The sequence below is a fragment of the Zootermopsis nevadensis genome, unplaced genomic scaffold (assembly GCF_977971745.1).
Source record: "Zootermopsis nevadensis isolate Lab colony 2312 unplaced genomic scaffold, Znev_1.0 Znev_ptg000013l, whole genome shotgun sequence".
NCBI classification, from domain to species: domain Eukaryota; kingdom Metazoa; phylum Arthropoda; class Insecta; order Blattodea; family Termopsidae; genus Zootermopsis; species Zootermopsis nevadensis.
In genome coordinates, this window is record NW_028259145.1 from 12,055,153 (window position 1) to 12,068,825 (window position 13,673).

Consider the following 13,673-nt stretch of genomic DNA (forward strand, 5'->3'; position numbering starts at 1 on the left):
CATTCATATAATATGATGATTTGTCTACCCGCCCTCGTACCAATACTGACCTGTATCCTCAACACAGCCCAGCAAGCCAGTAAAATTTTCAGAAATAACTAAGGAATCAATGAATTATATGTATGATTGACAGAACTCAATGCCTTATCACTGCAACAGTAAACCTTCGTCGCTGAGCGTAATTTTATAGCACCTAATCCTATACGAGTAATCGTAGTGAGCATTCCTGTGTCTAATTATTATTACACTTAACGTTTCAGTATCACAACATGTCTTTTACACAAAGTTTTAAAAAATAACATCAATATTTGCCTGATTCTGTTACATGCCTATCCCATCTCGACTTCACATCATATATGTACCACATGTATATGCCACGGAGTTTTCCTCCAGGGGCTTCCCCGGTTTCTCCGTGGCATCCCAACAATTACTCCATTCACACACAGAAGAAGGCATTGGCAAACCACTTCTGGATCATCTGCCAAGAACGTATATGAACAGGTCCCAGTCCGGGAAAAGGATGGAAGGATCCTGTTCATATGGACCTGTCGTCAAGATAGAACACTAAAAAAAATGTAAAGGATTTCGAGGGTTCTGTACACGGTCCAAGGGACGAAAGCAGACTGAGTGTGTGAAAAATAACGAATAAGAAAATACCAAGTTTTAAATATGTTATTCTCGTTACAATAATATATTCAATTAATATGACCTACTGAATTTAATGCAGTAGGAAAACAAGAAATAATGTTTCAAGCAAAGAAGTATATTAACTATGAAATATACAGAAGTAAAGCAGTTTCTATTGACCACCAATACGTAACAAGCCTAAGCAACAAAAGCTGTTAACAATTCCCTCTCCTATAGAAAGCACTGAAGTCATTAGCTGTCCACTTCGCTTTGCACCCAAAACAAGGAAGCGGAGTAATGCACTTATTCTGTCGTGTCCCTGTTTTACTTTCGATCTCAAGTCGTGTTAGTAGATAGTCGTTTCAAAATTGCTACAGTTAGTGTTATAACAGCTGCAAAACTAGCCTAACAAAAACCAATAAAACCTGTGCTCCAACTGTATTTAATGTCAGAAGTCTCCATATGTACATTCTATCTTGTACAAAAAGCGAATTAACCTGTAAACTTGTTTCCCTACGGATTTATTACGATTTTCAGATAACTCGTGAACTTCCTACCCAGTGACTCCACATGCACCAGCGAGATTTCTCTGATTATCTGCAATAACGCTCCGAATGTTCCCTTGGGGACTCCCCGTGTAATCAGAGATTGTAAGTCTCACATCACTGAACGGACTTTGAAGTTTCTCTTGTCTGACATACATATTTTGCATCAGGTTTAATTCAATTGCTCGCAGAGAATTAATTAATATTAAATTATGCGGAACAGGTTACAGTAATAAGGTTCAACTTCTTTCAACATGATATCTTAGAACAATGGCTTATACGATGCTGCATAGTCTACTGTTCCTTCAGTTTGATGAATCAAACTATGGATGTGTCAACAGTTTATTTATCATGTAAATTAATACAGACTTCATTATATTAAGGCACGAGAACAGAGTTAGTCCAGTCATTAAGTAACTGGCTGTGAGCCTGAGGGCTGGAATTAAATTTCTGGCTGGGGCGATGACAACTATTCTGTTCCCCATAACTCTGAGAACTGTTCTTTATCACACGAATATTTATAATTAACGGAAACTTAGGTTTCCGGAGTGTTAGAAAGAGCTGGCATCTCCACTGTGTCGAGTTGTAGCACACACGGCACATGCCTTCTATACTTATAAAACCCTTATGTTTTGACACGAGTAATTTTCATTACTTCGCTAATATGTAAGATTCTGTAGCAAAGGGATTATATTTTCAAATGCATGACTTCATATTTGTGCTCCCGTAGTTCGTAAATACTAGGTTTACGCTCAGATTTATAGTCACTTATAAAGTACGGCGTCAGTTTTAAAGGCGCTTATGGTAAAATCACTTCATTCTTTCACTTTCTTCCAATATCAGTCACATTTTTTATTCACATAATATATCTTGCAACCGTATCTTACAAAACGTGCAGCAGGTTCGGTATGTCTGAAAAATGTGTACGGAATTAGTTTACACGTGAATGTAATGCCCTAACAAATAGCCATCACTTGTTCATATAGACTGTAAGACGTAATATAAATATTTCACTCCTACATTCGGAACCTAGCTTGTTCGAAATATAGGCCAACAGAAAGAGTATTAAATGCACCGAATAGACAAGGAAACTGTAATAGAAGATGTCACTTCAGTATATGTGATATTAGGAAGCTGTTATGTACAGAATATAATGCGTTCAGAATGCATTAAATTCATTTCTGTGGGATACGTGCTACATCTTACAGCTGGAGTTATGTTATACACCTACAGCAAACTGCCACACTTAAAAATAAATTAAACAGTACTTAAATCCTCGAACTACATAAACTTGACGATGAAAATAAATAGTTGTATTTAAAGAGTCTGCACCCGAGAAATAGCGTCATAGACGTACAAACAGCACATTTATTTTATCCAGTAAAATTATTTGTGTGTGTGTGTATGTGTGTGCAAATAGATGGGATTAAAGAATCATACTATGCAATAATATGGAGTTATTAGCTGCTTTGTTACATAAATTATTTCCGACGTGTATTTACAATGGATAAACTTATATACCAATACCAATACCAGTTCTATACCAACGCACAAGAATGTAATTTCAGATGATAAACATTAAATAAACCACTAAAATCCGGGTTACAATTTTACGTCTATAGTCGTCTACTTTACTAAAATTCTGTTCCAATATTGATGTATGTTTATTTACTCTTGAAATAAAAACGCTGTTAACAGATCAGGCTAACCTCTATAACGTGCAATGATATAATAAATTGAAAAGGACTGAAAAAAGGAATTGATCGTGGCCTAATTTATGACACTAACGCAGTTCCACGAAGGACTAAGGAAACCCATCAAAGATCTTAGCCGTTCTAGCCAGCCTACGGGCCGAGATTTGAAACAGGATCCTAACGAACGCGGATTGGACAGCCGCTGCTGCAATGCATCTAGTCATATATATATATATATATATATATATATATATATATATATATATATACACATACGCATATTGCACTGTAATTACCTTTACAATGTTCTAATCATTAGTGTTTATAATTTTTGAACGAACTTGGGAAACGTGTTGCTTTTCATCCCTGGCTCTACTTCTCGTTACTGTTCGCAGTTCGTAAACTGAAACAGTGTGAAACTAGAAGTTTACTTCTTAAACAAACGCACGCCGTCCTTTAATGAGCTGGATCTCGCTCTATATACTTGCTGAGGAAGGGGCCTTCTACGTACAAACTGAACTTAAAGCCTTGGTACTTCGAGGAACAATTTTAAAAAAGTTGTGATACTTTTAACACTGAACAGTTGTGACAATTATCCAAATAACAGTGTATCTGTTTTAAAATTGTTTAGCCTAATAACGTTTAAAACCTTGAAATTCATTGTTCTTTCCGAAAAAGATAGCTATCTCCTATGCTTTCGGCAGTTTAGGGCTGTAGTTGGAGACAGTATATTTCACCGAAATTTTCATTATCTACTTAAAAACCTACACGGCGTTAAAACCCATATCCACATCGCCGTCAGAACCTTAAACCTAATTCCTACTGAGTGGACGGTTTTAAGACAGGACATACAGCCTGCACAGCAGTGACTTAGTTAAATATCAACTGCTGCCCTAATTGCAATAAAACATTTGAGCTGTATATCTATGAACGCAATTTATCGTTTTATTGCCCCCTTATTGCCTCCTTGCTTTGCTGTAAGATAGAATCGCTAGACAAGAATGCGCGTATTATTAATTTCAAGAATCGTCTCTTTCACAGCCGAGTTGGCCACCAGGCAAAACAATAGTGGGCGATATTCAACGTACGTTTCTTTTTATTCTCTTCCGAAAGAGGTCAATTCACGTTTCCATGGTATTATAAATAATGTCTGTATCAATTCAATGTAAATATATGAACTTTGAGGTGAATAAATTAAAATTATCTGTCGGTCTCAGAAAGGGCGTTCCAATTCAACGTCAGTTTGATTGTGACTATCTTTAGGCGCGTTCACAACGAAAAGATATAAAAAAATCGCTAATTTTCTTTGCCACTTCTGTCTGTCCGAAACTCAAGAATCGGTGCACGGATTTTATGAAAATGGGTGTTTCACTTATATTTTTTCTACATATTTCAAAATCCGGTTATCATCCGACAAAATAACGGATAACCTTAGGCTACACTGAGATTTTTCTTTTCAGCGGTCATCCTGGGAGTAACTCGCTAAATATTTATAAGTGAAAAACATGTTTCGAAAGAAAGATGTAGAGAAATACGAAACATGTATTTTATGTTGAACATTTTTTTCCGTATGTCTTACGGTATTCAAATTAATTAAAAAGCGAATTACCATCCCGTATGTTGAGTAACGTTGGGTAAATTTTAAGAATTATTTTTCATAGAAGTTCTTACGTCTGAAATCATAAGGAAAGACGTTATAGAAGTGATGGCTTTAGGAAAGCTTAAATATGGGTTCGTAGAAGTCTAAGCCACGTTTTAAGCTACAAGATACGTCTGATAGAGAAAACGGGTAAATAAGTTTGCAGTATATTTTTAAGCAATCGATATATAGATTTAGAAACTACTTCAATTACAACCAAGCATCCAATAACCAATAGCAACACTTTAACAAAATTCTTCCTGGAAATGGAGCAGAGAGAGAGCGAAGTTCGGGATTGTTTCGATGAGACTGAAGCAGGAGCGAATACCATTGCAAGGGGAGAAACAATTTTTTAACTTTTCATACATAGATCGTGGAAAAAAATTGTGGCATATTCCATTTTCTTTTAGTTAGGAACATAATTTGAAGGAAGACCGTTGCAAGAATAAAACTAACCCATTCTCCTCAGTTATTGAAAATATTATGTCCTCAATGCATGCCATGAACTTACTTCTCCTAAACATTGTGGTGTGTTATTTTAATAAATGTTTCGTCATTCATAAGCAACGGAGTATTAACTAACTCCGTAGCTCAGCCCTTGCTGATAAGCTAACAGTAACTCCCTGACGCAATTTACAAACTTTATGAAACTTGAAGGTTCATTATTGTGCTCACAAGAACTCATAACGTCGGTCAAATAAATCCATTCCACATCCTCACACTCCATTTCTTTAAGATCCATATTATGCTTCCATCTAAACCTTCTTTTTGCTAAGCGGTAAAATTGTTTCAATTTATTTTATTACATTATATATATATATTTATATTTCGCCTAAATGTACAACCATACAATTTGTATTAAACTGATCATTCTAATAACTTTATATTATAAAAAATGTCGTATTAATTAATATTAAAATTGCCTATCGCTATATTTTACCCAATACAATTAATTATTGTGATTTGCAATAATTACATTAGTATTATATGATTTTTGAGTCTGTCACGACGGTGAAAACATAGATACCAACGTTTCGAAGAAACATACTGTCTCCATCTTCAAGGCTAAAATATCTACCACAAAGTCCACACGGCGCCACAACCCAGAACATCAGAAAATTAGCAGCAGCATGTGTCGTAACAAAATTTCGTACTTCAGCGTTTATACGAAAGGAGCTAACATATGCTATTTCTACAGTTCATAGACCCAACATGAAAGATTTAGGAGAGAATTCGACAAACTCTGGATAATCTACATTTTTCGTATTCTTCTTCTTCAGCTTTTACGGATTATGCATTATGGACAATTACATGTCAGAACTATATACTACTTTTCCGTCCAGCACTTAATTTATCATTAAAGAACATATGCATACTAAAAGGGAGAGTTAATACTACCAAAATCAAGGTAACGAAACACTAATTCGTAAAGAGTTTAACGCAGGTAACTGCCAGAGTTCTACGCCGTTCTAAAGATTACAAGTTCCTCTTATAAAATTATGAAAAACAGGCTATTTGTAATAGAATTTAAAATACTGGAAATTCTTCAGCAAGCTGTTGGCGCCTTGAAGCGTGGAAGGACATAGTAGCCCATCTGCTTTAGTAACAGCGAATTGTAAGTGTCCTGAAGTGAAACATAAATGAAAGGGTACATTAACTGTTTCATACTGCAGTGGAATTTAATGTTCGTAGACAGAGCCGAGTCATTCAGTGGCATGAGCAATTATTCATCAAACTAGCCACTCTACACCTAAACAGAGAAAACAGCTAGTATCAGAGTAATTATCACCATAGGTCGCTCTGGCAAATGACGTCACTTCATGTCTCTTCCCCGTTCCTATAAAGTGGATTAATCTATACCACGACTGTCGTTCATGTTGTGAAATGGTCGCCTGCGCAAGTGATGGCTCCCAGCTACACCAATACGGTCGTCCGCTATAAATTTAATTCGCACAGGTTCGACCACACACAAACTTCACGGACTGCTGAATCCAAACGCGTAGTCTTGTGAATAATTAAAGCAGCTGAGCCAAGAGACCATTTCTGAATCAGTTGTTTAAGAAACAAATTCCCATATTTTGAAACGCGTCTGGAGATTCAAGGATTTCTTACTTATCCGTAAGAACACTTTATGCAGGGACGGGACAAGTTTTACAACGACTCTCGAGGTTTCCAAAAGCCTTTTGAAATTAATGAGCAAATATAAAATATTAAAGAAATGTAAGCTACAAGCTTGCCACAGGGAAGTGCTACGGATACTGAAGAAGTGATAAAAAGACCCCAAGCAAGCGAAATAAATTTTATATGGGAACAGTTAGCTATAAGGAAACCAATCATAAACAAAATGATGAAATTAAAGTATTATAAATTTTTAAATTATTGATGAAATAGAAAGATATCCGACTTACAAACAACGGAAATCACAGCAGTATAAAAAGTTTTTATTCCAGTCTTATCGGAAAGAGGGGCAGTGGGACCAGTTATTACTGTAGGTGATACAAGCAAGTATGCCTAATTCATTAAAAAAGAAGAATACAAAGATAGGTCGGTTACGTGCACAAGTTTGTGAAGCTTGATCTCAGAAAAACAAATGTCAGGTTTAAAAATCGTGCCAATGGAATTCATCTGTTGTGATGTTGAACCAGTGGAATGCATGTACTGGTATATTCTGAAACATGCATGATTACAGACTTTGAGAGATTGTATAAAGTAACTGTCGCTGTTTTTCGAAAATAAAGGTTTCATGCACTGAAGCACAATTATGATTTTGGAGTTAGGCCTATATCATGTATACTGACAAATCGTTAAAGACACAATGCAAATGTTGGCAAGACAGATGAAAATCAATTTCACAGATTTTATACAACAAAGTTTGCCTTTAAATTGCCTATAATAAGAGACGTGAGGTTTGCATAAATGCATTTTATGAAATGTATATATTCATGCTCAGAAAACTATACAGGTATAAGAAGATTCTGGAATAAGAATATGTAGAGCAAAACATAAGCCAGGAAGAATAATTAGGATTTCAAGGCTATCTGTTATTCAACGTAGGCCTATACAATGACGAACTTGAGGAGACAAACTGCGGCTTCGTCGAATAAGTCCCTATTATTCGAATTAATAGAGCCAAAACCAATTCATTATGAATAATTCAAGCGAAAAATTTGTCTTACGTCTAATTATGTCGTAGACTAACACTGTTTTCTCCCAAGTCATTTCCATTACATGGCAGTTACATGTACGTACTATGTTTAACGCCTACTTTCAATTTACTAACGGTGTAATGACTACAGGTTACACTCACAGATGTTATCTTCTTAATATATGTCTTCACCAACAACATCTAATTTTCATAGTGGTACATATTTTATTTGTTTACTTATATTTTATTGATTCAATTTCAAACATATATCGTTTCAAGAAATTATTATTGTTGTCACTGAAAATCAACATATATTTAATATATTCACTGTTGACCTGTATATAATGCCTAGTCGCAGATTTTTATTATTAGGCCTAACTACACAACAGGAAATTATGACCTCACAATTAAATGCGCCATATTTTTAATACGGAAATATTACGGTTCAAAGCGTAATGGTTCTTTTACCCGTTACAATATTGATTATAACATGTTAACAAAGACTACTTTCTAGTTTTTTGGTTCTTCCTTCTGCGCAGAGACACTTTTTTTATCAAATATAGATTTACAGTGAAGACAACCATCTTATTAATGATGTCTTCATCCAAAGGAAAGTTTATGGTAAAAATGAGGTTAGGAAAGTTTCAGACTACAAACATCTACTACCGAAGGACGGATGACTTGCATTATGATACAGATTACATTAAGAAAAAGGTCTGAGAAAAATGATCCATCATCATACGAAGTACTCCTACGTATTATGACATCGCCCTTGTTTCGCAGTTAAGCGATTGGCAGCTTCGTAATACTGACACGAGGAGCGCAGAAGCGTGGATGAAATCCGATGGCACAGTGTTTCTTGAAAAATAACGACTGATTACAAATTTACTTCAACGGGGCAGATACGCAGACACGATTTATTTATTTATTTATTTATTTATTTAGAGCCGACTTATGAGAAAACGAGGAGAAACATGCTCTGAAACATAAAATTGTCGAAATACTGGCATTTGGACGCAAAAACTCCGGACATATGAAATATATTGTTGAAAATTATGTTATTCGAGGTAAAGACAGAAGTTAGTCACAGAGAAACATTAATGTACAACAATGCGGGCCGAAAGCTACAGAGGTGTTTATGATGGAGAGACGAGAATGTCCAGGCCGGAAATGTGTTGACGTGAAATATTGAGTGTATAACCACGAACAGCATTATTGGACGGCATCATTCAGTTGTTTGAAATATCGCTACGGATGGAGATCAATCATACAAAACTGAAGACCCAGCTTCTCAGTCCCTGCTCAGCAGCGTGTCCTAACATCCACTGAAGGATCACGTGCTGACCAATGTACCTCACTGTGACTGCGTACTCCGAAATCTGGCTAATAGCACGAACAAGATGAGCCTATGATTTGCAGTTATGTAACTTCCTTTTCTATTAGAGACTGTTCTTGCTTTCCTGTTTGACTTTATCGATGTCATTACTTGAACCGGATACATCCAATAATAAATATTATAAACTACGTGTCTGACTCGTGTTGGGAAATTTCATTTTTGAAACCGAATAGTGGAGAAGGATGGTTATGATAAAACTGCTTATTTCAAGGTACCAACACTGAGAAAGAAGAATTACCCGTGCATAAATGTACTATGTGCCCTATATAATGGTGAGTGTGAACGTGACAGACAAATTCAAAGGCTCTCAAAGTAATTAAAAATTATTTTTAAGCGTATTGCTACAAACAAAATACATTTTTGTAGTGGTCCACTGTGGTTTCCTGCTTATGATTAATCTTATCGATAGTTACCAATTTCTTGGAGGAAATTATCACTACGATCACCTCCATCCCAGAAGGTCGTAATTTTGAAAAGTGACTACATAAACCAGAAGACCACAAAGACAATGAAGATAATACAAAACCCCCAATGAAGATCACTATGCCGAAACTTTTGCACAATACATTTCAGCACAAGAACATGGCTGAATGTGACCACGTTAACTCCGGACAGAAAGTCATTCCGCTAGCTACCACAAAGAATTAACCCACAAATCAATACAAATTTGTCGCTACTTCTGTCCTGTTGTAACACGGTCCAGTTATTTCTTGTGAAATTCTAACCAAAGCCATATTTACGAATACTGGCGATGCGACGTAATTTAATTGCAGCAAGCGATAAATTTTAACATTTCGTATGCCAATACAGCTTCGTAGTGTTCGTATAGTTACAAGCAGCGAAAGGACCCGATGTTAAGCGAAGACAGATCTTTGAATCCTGATCAGGACTCAAACAAATATTGGAAATTTTGTAAATACTGTATAGTTTAATTCCAAGAACACGCAATAGCCTTCACTGTTTAAACATCATATAATAACTAATAAAATATTAAAACTTTCCATACCGTGTAGTGTATTAGAATATAGAGTAAGCAAACCAACAACTATTAACACTATAATAAGACACTATTGCCATACGCGTTTCGACCTCACTGTTTTACGAGCTTTATAGTCTACTTAATTTTCAGTGTATGGCGTTTAAACAAACTTTTGTATAAGAAAGAGCATAAATACGCAGAAAGGCGGTCTTCCATTTTAATAATCCAATTTTCTTTTGCCTCTCGAGATAAACGTCTGGTCGGCATAGATTTTTAAATGTAAGTCGTCTCAAACATACAAAACTGTGTAACATGCGATGGCACTTAGGAAGAAGTTATCGTCGATAACATAAAATTGTTTCTTGAGTCTAGAACCAAGTTTTTCCTCCTCTCCACACGATTCAAGAGCATTCTAGTTGGCGTTCATATTGCATAAAATACACGGCATTATCAAAAACGAAACTATAAAAGGAGTACCTTCGGCAAAAGATCTAAAGACGTCAAAGAGATGTCAAAGCGTTGCATTATTAAAGTAGGACTGAAATAGTGAATGTCTTCCCCGCTCTCCATCGTGGCATTTTCTTCAGTTTGTTCCAAAATTCAGGAACATGATGTAATGTAAAATTCAGTAGCGTAACGCGAAGTCTCTTCTTGGCTTCATAAACGAAATTAACCTCAAAACTCCGTTATGAGTTTATGCAACAAAACGATGTCCAAATACAGTTATTGCACAGCACATGGGTCTACTCACCAAGCTGCTAATGGAAAAGACTCAGCGAAAAATACAGCTCACAGATGACCAGGTACTTACCTGCAAGGAAACAAAGAAACAAGAATCAGACCACAAACGAAGGAACCTTGGTTCATGTTACCTTGACGTTCAGAGTATTACTCTTAAAACACGGCTGTTTAACATACGATTGTGCGTTGAGTTACTTCACCATGTAACGGTGGAGTCTTGCATTTCTGTGGTATACATAGCTAGAAAATGGAATTTTCGCAATTTCAGATATTTCTTTCCCTGAATAAGAAAAGAACAAAGGACAGAAGCACTGTTATGTTACTCTTTGCGACACGGGTTGGGCGTTAACTGCAAAAATGAAAATATCAGAACCGAGACAGTGAGGTATCAGCCCGCTTGCATGTTGATCCGCGGTGCAAATTAATTCATGTTCTGTAGGCATGTCTCTACTTCTCATTGACTTTCATGAGTGCTAATAACACTTTCTTCCGTCCCTCTACGAATCCACACACAACATAGGCCTACAAACACAAAAAATAAACAAGCCAGATACAAGTTTCTTACGGCTATGAGTATGAAGATGGTTGCCTTCTGGGTTGTTGTGCCCTGTAGCCTAGTATAGATTTATCGTCGTTTCAGAGGTGCTTGCTGCCTCCACAATCAGAGCTATAAGTAATTCGCGTCCTAGGAATCGTAGCTCTGAAATGACGTTAGATCTATACTAAGCTACACTGTGCAACAACCCAGAAGGCAACCATCTTCACACGCAAACATGTATGCGAAAAGGGCGCACTGTAATAACAAGAATGCTTCAATTGTAAAGCTGTTTTCACTAGCATGTTAACGCGGAAAGAAGTATCATGCATTATATTTAATATAGACATTAAATTTGAAAATTTTTATATTTACCCGTATGGACATTATTTTGGTCTGTATTATTCCATTAAAAATTCCAGGAATTTCGGGAAGCAGGGGAACCGAATATATTAAATCGAATACTCGTAAATGACTAGGAGCTTTATTAGGGGTAACACCAGAATATAAACAAAACAAAGAAAATACGTAATGAAGTGAAATTCGTATATAAGATGAAAAGTTCTGTGAGCCATAACTTTTATTATTATATTTAGCCAAGGAATGTGATCGGCAGACAGGAATACATTACGTCTGATTCACTTTCGAAAAGTCCTTCGATAAATGATTCGTGGTTTATTGCAAGATGGTGGATCACATACTTAAACCAATCAATTTAAATCATTCAGGCCACCCGAAGAAAGTCCATTACATTCTGGCCACTGATCGGTGATTGTCTTAAATCAATACGTTTACTATACATAAAGACCGCACCGCTCAGGCTGATGGATTTTATGAGATGTCAGGTTCTCACGGAAGTGAATATGACGATTGCGTTATGTATACGTACATACGGGGGCGACTCTCTCTGGGGGAAAAGAATAAAAGACAGGCTCATCTCCATTGTCCAATATGCTTGAAGCACAGAGATACGTTTACTTACATAACCAAAAGCGCTATTATGTTCTATCTACATTAACGTGATTAGACTGAGGGAAAGCGGACAAGTCCACGTTATAGACCACAAAGATAAACAAGCGAATGAAATCACAAACTGCTTTTAGCGTACGCAACAGAAGAGATTTCTTAGTGCACCTTTTTATACATTGAGCTAACTGTACAATTAGTGAGGGATCACGACTTGTTTGTTGAAAATTCCCTGGCTACAGTCAGGGACGTTTCGTTCTAACACGAGTAGGCTTACTGGTCGGCTCAGACACACGGAATTACAGCTAACAACTCCGGAAACTTTTTAGAAACATACCGAAGGGTAGAGAAGTAGAAATAAACAAGCTATACAAAAAGAATAGATTGTCACACACTCGTTAAATCGAAACAACCGAAAGTATTTGTTCTCCTTCCATACAGAATTAGCAATGTGTATGGCGCAAATACGACACAAATCCTCAACCTTCGTCTTAATGATGCAAGCTTTTAGAACACATTGTATTTTTCTGTAAATTTATGAAGTCACATGACGGATATTAACCTATGCATGCAACAAATGTAGAAAACTGCTTCCTGCTTAATTAAACTGCAATTTTTCGCGGTACCATAAAAGATTACCACCCCTCGACTCTGACGTCACAGAAAATGCCGCAGTACATTAAACCAAGTAACCTCTGTTGCCTGTAACAAATTAAAGCAATTTCCAGGTTTAAAAATCTACACTTGTTTGTAGCAACCACCAATAATCGTTCCGGAGTTTAAAGGCACACTTCATTAACAGAGGTCTGCAGATCTCTATCGGCGGACCGCAAATAATAATGTCGTGGAGGGTAAGCAATACAAAACTGTATTATTTAACTTGAAGAGGAAAGCTGGTATTCACTTGAAAACGGATATCAGTTGCATTTATTCAAACAAACAAGTTCAATGTAAAGACTAATTTGTTAGCTTTCAGACAGTACAGATTTCAAACCGAAAATCGTGGCCCAGTAGTTACCACTCCTCGTATTCGGGAGGTTCCCGGTTCGAATGTCCGCACAGATACCGGCTATCCTCACTGGGCAACGTAACAATAAATTCTTATGCAATATAACAATGTTACTGGCCTAAACTATAAAATGTTTATGTTATTAACTTTTTTTGATTTTTACATAATGTGTTTTATAATGTTCTGCTGAGAAGCAGAAAATATTTGCCCTTGTTCTTACAAGACCGGTATCTCAGAAGTTTAGCTACGTGTACACACGAGTGGCTATTTACTGCGGAGTAGCTACTGACCTCGACTCTTTATCATATGCGGATATCCTGATTAAGGACTCCCGAATAAAGAATCTGAAATCACTAAATGTAATATGGACAATGTAAGACAAACATAATGGACAGAA